Below are 6,791 nucleotides of genomic sequence, written 5' to 3' on the forward strand. Positions count from 1 at the left end.
CGACACATACACACACACACACCCACACACACACACACGCGCGCGCGCGCACACACACACACACATACACACCAACAAACATACATATACCGGTCTCTGACATCATTTTGACGTCATCGTTGTTTACTATACCTCGTGCATAGCCGCGTGTAGTAAACAATTCTCCACACGCCTAGCAACTACGATTGCTGGGCGGTCGTATCTCGTCGCGCGCTTGTATTCGACGGTAGACCGGGCGAACGCGCCGATTTTTAATAATTAATAACTCGTTAACTAGTGCAAAAATTGCAAAATGATACATGACTTTTCGATCCAGTCTGGATCGTTCTATCTGCACACGAGTGTTTAACCATTAATTTTTAGACACCCTGTATATATCCACTTACTAAAAAGATTCAGATTCCAGATAGGTCTCCGACGTTAACCCTGAGAAACGCTAAGAATAGAAGAATGATATGCATATAGAACATCATACTATTATAGATACATACTATTACAGACATTCGAGCGACTCTACATTGAAAATGGGTCATAAGATTAAGTTGTGATCTTGATAACTTTTCATCAGTATGGCTTAAATAACAAATTGGCAAAGTTATAGCCAAATCCGCGGAACCCCATTTCCGATAAGGATAGTGCGGGGTCCTTTCTTCGTTGCATCTACGATCAGCGTACGTGTGTGTGCCACTACGATAAGATATCAAGATATCGGGATTTACCGTTTTACGTTCGTATGATAAAGATGAATTAGCTGTCCATAGCGAGAACGCGAATTCGGTAGTTTGCAAGGTTTGTGGATAAGTAGTTTGCAAAGTGTGTGGATCCGCTAGCTGAAAATTCCACGTGAGATGTGTTTTCGCCCATTTACGTCTACCTATATTGTAAGCTAGCTGGAAATTCCACGTGAGATGTGTTTTCACCCATTTACGTCTACCTATATTATGTTCGTAGATGTCAGGGAGACCACATCGTGGGTTACGCATCTGTTACAACGTATAGTTATTCAACGTACCATCACCCTGTATTTGATAATATTCTTGAAACAACGAAATAGCCTGTTTAAGTTCTCCCTCTTCGAATGATAATTGCGTATTGTTGCCAGCCTTACTCAAGTAGCCGTACTTTTGTAGATACAGAATTACTTCAGTATCTATGCTTTCACGATTCGTTGCTGCCGTCGACGCTGCCGTTCTCGTTGTCGTCGTCGTAGTAATCGTAACGAAAACGATGATGATGATGAACGTGAGAGACATCGCGATGTAACACGAGTATACGACACGTGGTAAAAATGATGCGTACCCGAACGCTCTGTCAAGAGTAATGAATCGCGTTTCGTGATTTTTCTATATATACGACATGAATCATGTTTCATACCTTAATATTTTGCAGACGAGACTCTTATCTATCTAAGAGGAAAGAGATATGACATCATCACTTTTTTTTTGTAAGATATATATTTAAGGAAATATGTGTTTTACAGTACAATATGATAGCGTATGAAACTCGATAAAGAGCTTGAAAAAATATTATACAATTTTGCGAATAACATTAGTCAATGGATTGTACTCTATCACCCAGTCGTGAATAATAAGACAATAAGCTGTGGTGTTCAGTGGAATATTTTCCATACATTCGAATTGTATCCGAATATCCACAGTGGTGCTCTTTACCGATTCGTTTTGGCGAGAACAATCGATCACTGTGCGAATGGACCGTGTACAAGAAATTCTCCGATAGATCTTTTGAAATTTTACATACATATCGTACAGTATAGCGTATTTTTTGTATTTGAAATCTAAATTCATATCGTCGTAAGGATAAAAATCAGAATTTAAAAAGTTTCACATTAGTGAGATTACATATGTCGTATTGCAAACTATTTTTCGACGTTACGTTTCTTTTTCCGGTTTGAAGCGCAAAAATTACGTATTGCGGTTTTTCCAATTGCGACGTTGTTTTAACAGCCCACGAATGCTTCGTTGTGCTTTGCAGCTGAGGAAATTCGTACAGGTTCCACGACCGGAATCACACGCTGAGATATCGTCCACCTTCCAACGTTCTCAAAAGTGATAATTTATTGACATCGTTCAGCACTACATGTGGCATTCTCCATTGTATCTTTAATAGTGTGATTTTAGGTTCCGTCGATTCGTGCGCCACAACAATTGTTATCGTTACGCGCACATTTCAGGATAAGTTCGTGTCGCGCGTTTATCACTATGCGTTTGTAATCCTCGCAAAATCCTAGGAGTGTGTTGAGTGGTACGCAAAAGCTGAAATTCTCGGAAAGCGGTGCGCGAAATAACTGCATCGTGCCATCCCATCCTGCATTTTCTAACGTTATACTCTTGCCAGTGGTTAACGGTATGAAATTTTTTATCGTACTGGTAATACCAACGTTTCTAGATCTATCGATTTCCACACCGTCTAACTCGTACCGAATCTCATCGAACATGAACGCGACGCAATTATTCGACAATTTTGGAGGTTGTTCCTCGGATGTGTTTCCATCTCGTTTTGTCGTTGAAAATTTTCCCTCGATGTAGAGAAAACTCACACGGTAACGTGTACAGATCCTGATGCTGTATAGGTATTTGTATTTCATCGCTGTATCCGAATGTGGTGTTAGCGTAAAGGTTGTAAGTGTGAGTCTCGATCTTAACGATACGATCGTCGAAGATGGGCTCACCCCCTATGTTTAGAATATCGCGACTCATTGTTCACAACGAATCCCAAAGACCGTAAAAATATGACGTTCGCAGCGTTCAATCTGTCCTCCGTTCCTCTCCGTTTTCTTCCAACGTATTGTTCGGTGAGCGATGATAATTGCGACATCTGCGGTATGGTGGACGTATTCTTACAATCGTGCGACTCGGTTAGAACGAGCATCTGAGCATATTTTTTATCGTCTGCGTCGTATATGAAGTCGAATCGATATCTCTTCTCCACGAAGGTTTATCAATTGTCCGTTTTAATCCGCTATACGTATCGTTATATCGGTAACGTTTCTCGCGACGACTGGGAGATAAATGACATGTGTGGGAGTATCGGATGATTTATATCCAAGTAGAAAGTTCATCGCGAATTCGTTTATCGTATGCACTGTTTTATCGTTATTGTACGCACCCGCGGTAATGTTGCATTCTATACGAAGTATAGTTACATTCATAATATTCACAGGTTTGTTAGACGCGTACCACTTGTTCGGTTGTAATACGCGCGATTTTGAATAAACTAATAGCGAACCGATGTTATTCGGTGTCGTAAAATTTATTCGGTACGCACGTTTGATCTCGCTTCTCATAGTGTTTTTTTTTTACCTCTTGCCTTTTTTCTCTTCCTCACGCTACCACCGCGTTTGTAGGGCGCTAGATACAGTCCACGACCCTCCGACTGACGTCGAGCGGCATTGCGATCGCTCACAGCTCTCGCTACGCTCGCCGCTCCATCAATCAAAGATCCGAGCGCACTTAACATTGGTAAAATCGGTAGGACACCTTCACGTTTCGTTACCGGAAGTAGTCTCTTCCTTTTCGTTTTCTTTCTTCTTTTCATACCCATTCCTAATTTCGTTTTTGCTTTTATGGCTGCCCATACAGCGGTTGCGGCAGCTTTCTCACCAAACATTGAATCACTCGCTGTTATACGTTCGCGTGCTCTTTTGGTGAGAACTCGATTGGCAATGTGACGATCGGTGAGATCGTTACTTCGCGAATAGGCGATATCATGTTCGCGACACGCCGCGTCTAATCGATTTATACCTCGATCACCACGCGCTAGTCTTTTCACGAAATGAGTACAACCGGGTCCACAAAATTGATAACCAGGTATATATACTTCAAACGGAAGCGCGTTTATTGTCTTGTCGAGTAAACCCGCACCAGAAATCATTCCCCTCCACGCTATCTTATCTCATACGACGGCGACATATGTCGCAATCTTTGATAAGTGGTAGTGGACCGTCTATGTGTGTTCGTTGCCACGGACGATCGTAATGCTCTAAACACGGACGACAGCGTTGCACTTCAGGATCAGTTTTTAAATGGTTGGGTAATCGATCCCACAGTAGCTCCACATAATTCTCAAATTCCTGTAGAAGAAGAATTTTCGGTATATACTGCAATTGCTCGGCGGTAAAATCGAGAATCTCACGCTTATTCGTCAGTAAGAAAAACATTTTTTGCGATAACAACAACGATCCACTTTTTATAGTAAACTGTATGAATCGAGCGCTTGCTCGGGGATATAAATAGTGTTGAAAAACTCGCTCGCGCTACATCGCGCACGCGCGTTATACGAGTATATGCGATTCATACGATAATCACGAATGATAGGAGTGTCGAATCTCGACCGCAAGACGCAACTCATGTCCGATGAAGAGATTCATAGACACGGCCCTCTACTACCGAATACAATTCGTTGCATCATCTGTGGACCGTCCAACTGTGGGAAAACGAACGCTTTGATAAGTTTGATAGAAAGTCCACACGGTGTACGTTTCGAAAACGTGTACGTGTATTCGAAATCTCTCTTTCAACCGAAATATCGATATTTGGAAGAACTGCTCGAATCGATAAATGGTATCGGCTGCTACGCATTTTCCAACAATCGTGACGTCATACCACCGAAGGAGGCTTCCCAATTCAATATTTGTATTCGATGATGTGGCCTGTGACAATCAGAATACTATTAGAGAATATTTTTCTATGGGTCGACATACAAACATCGATTGTTTTTATCTCTGTCAGACGTATGCAAAAATACCGAAACATCTGAACGCAATAATGCAAATTTTTTAATACTATTCAAACAGGATGGTACTAACTTGAAACACATTTATAACGATCACGTAAACACTGATATATCGTATGACAATTTTTGCACGTTGTGCCATTTATGTTGGCAACATAAATAGTATTATCACAAAACAGGTTTTGTGATAATAGACAAAGATAGCGCATTACGCAACGGTAGATACAGACGAGGATTCAACGATTTCGCTGTAGTGTGAAGAAAATCATTTGTAGTGTGTTTGTGAAAAAAAACTCGTGAGCAGTACTTCTTTACCGTTACGATAACATGGTTGGAACGAAAAGTCTCTCCGAACGGGAGAGAACAGCGAAACTGATCGCAAAGACACGCGCGTCGATTCGTAAGAAACACAGAGCATTGAAGACTGATATAATGGAGAAGGAGATCGTTCTGGAGAAACAATTAAAACCTATTATCGAACCGTTGAAACAAATCGCTGGAAACACTGCACGTGAAGGTAAACCAGTTGAAACTAAGTTTATGGAGAGTAAGCGAAAGAATAAACGTGAGTACAGCGATGATGAGGAAGATGGTGACAACGATGACGACGATGATGATAATGATGCAATTCCAACACAAATTACTCCCCAGCGTCTTCCATGGAACAAACGAATAAATAAGAAACGATCAAACGTCATGCCTGATTCATCCATAATTCATTCCACACCAATAGAATCACAACAACAAGTAACTCCTTTTGACTCGCAGGACGAAGAAGTTTTTGAAACCGGTGATAATCCATCGCTTGAAACGTCTGTCAGACAGGCGTTGAACACCCCTCAAGGTCGTCAGAGATTGCAAAGTCAATTAGGGCCGTTAGGACAAGTATATGTGAATACTGTTTTAATTGGTAAAGCGAGAAATGAAATCGATCTTGTCTACGGTGTTTATTTCGATGAAAACGGCATAATGTTGGGTAATGAAAAATTTGACGTGGATACGGACGACGCTATAATCATAGATGGAGTGAGATACAAAGGTACACCGGATCTATACGAGCTGATCTTCAAGAAGATTCCAAACGACGCTATCTACACCGAGAATGATAAACAAACGTACAAACATATATTATTGACGACGAATGCTCACAGACGTGACAATAACGCTAGAATGTCTATTAAGTGTAACAAAGGACACAAATACAAAAACATTATTGCCCCGCTCTTAGTTACTCATAAAAGGAGTGTCAGTGGCAGGAGTATTGGCTCAGGTAAAGACAAATATACCATCCGTTGTGAGATTGACTGACAATGAAATAGATTACGTTCATTGGGACGATCTCAACGAGTTGGTGGATCGTCTTCAATTGCTCGATGCTTCTCGTCGAGCGGGGGGTGACACCCAGTTGGACACGGCTCAATTGAACACGAGCCACTCACAGCGCTTGAGACTACAAAGCTCCTAAGCACCGGTCGCTGTGATTGGCGGTGTCCAATCGGGATCACCCCTCGAGCGGCTAATAACGCTCACGACAACGAAATTTTATCGATAATCGAAGAACTTCGCGAAGCTGGATTAATTATAAATTGAATCGTTGTAATAAAAATTGTGACAGTTTTCGCGCGAACTCGATACGATGTCTGTAAATAAATTTGGTATGCCTCTGAGGAGAGACGATAGCGATGAAATCGAAAAATCGCGATCGTTGATAGAATCGTTACGGAATTACGTACACGACAGTGAACTCTGTCTGAATCCGGATCATTACGACGGGAAGAAACGAAAAATAGAACACGTGGCCGCGCCGGAGTTCGACACCGACGCGGTAAACAAAAGCTACGTCGAACGCACGCTTCAGGATACGCGAAACGAGATCGAGGAATTATGTGGAGCGATAAGGAACGATATGGGGAAGGTGCGAAGAAACGTGGAAGAGATTTAGCGTTTGACTCGAGATGTAACTGTACGAATGAAAAATGTAGTGACTAACGCGACATTGGAGAAATCGTTCGAAACGACGGGGAGAGATATGATCGTAC

The sequence above is a fragment of the Trachymyrmex cornetzi genome, unplaced genomic scaffold, assembly GCF_001594075.2.
Source record: "Trachymyrmex cornetzi isolate Tcor2-1 unplaced genomic scaffold, Tcor1.1 scaffold681, whole genome shotgun sequence".
Taxonomy (NCBI): domain Eukaryota; kingdom Metazoa; phylum Arthropoda; class Insecta; order Hymenoptera; family Formicidae; genus Trachymyrmex; species Trachymyrmex cornetzi.